Source organism: Rutidosis leptorrhynchoides, chromosome 10, assembly GCF_046630445.1.
Source record: "Rutidosis leptorrhynchoides isolate AG116_Rl617_1_P2 chromosome 10, CSIRO_AGI_Rlap_v1, whole genome shotgun sequence".
NCBI lineage: Eukaryota > Viridiplantae > Streptophyta > Magnoliopsida > Asterales > Asteraceae > Rutidosis > Rutidosis leptorrhynchoides.
Window position 1 is genome coordinate 124,237,049 of NC_092342.1, and position 599 is coordinate 124,237,647.

At 39.6% G+C, this 599-nt stretch overlaps 1 non-coding gene across 1 annotated transcript; it reads left to right on the forward strand.

Moving 5' to 3' along the window:
* The first annotated feature begins 271 nt into the window (after positions 1-271).
* On the forward strand, positions 272-378 carry LOC139873886 (small nucleolar RNA R71). The gene has a single exon (XR_011767598.1). It is a non-coding gene; the product is annotated as a small nucleolar RNA R71 (small nucleolar RNA).
* The last annotated feature ends 221 nt before the right edge of the window (positions 379-599 follow it).

Genomic DNA, 599 nt, shown 5'->3' on the forward strand with positions numbered 1-599 from the left:
CTTTAGCTCTCCAACTTCTTTGGTGAGGTTTTCTATTTGTTCTGAGAGATATTTTATGGTTTTGATAGGATCGAAGGCGAAAAGTGGTGTTGCTGATGAAATGTGCTCTTCCGTGTTCGAATCATGATGGCGCATAGTCATCTCCTCGATCAATCTCCAGGCCTCGTCAGCAGTGAAGTTCATGAAGTTACCTTGAGAAACAGAATCAAGAGTAGACTTATTGTTCTGATTTAGACCTTTGTAGAAGGTCAAAATCTGATCAGAGCTCTCAATACTGTGATTCGAGCATCTTCAAAGCAAGTGTTTGAATCTTTCCCATGCAGTGTAGAGTGATTCATCATATGCTTGTTGAAAGTTTACGATATCATTCCTAAGTCTGATTTGTTTTGATGGGGGAAAGTACTTGATTAAGAAAGTTGTTGCCATTTCCTCCCATGAGGTGATAAAATTGGGTTCGAACCCCTCAAACTAGGTTTGTGCATGAAGAGTTAAGGAATAGGGGAACAAATGTAGACGAACTACATCTTGCTCAACCCCGTTTTGTTTATATGAGTTGGATAAGGAGAGAAATCTATCTAAGTGAGAGTTGGAATCGTCAA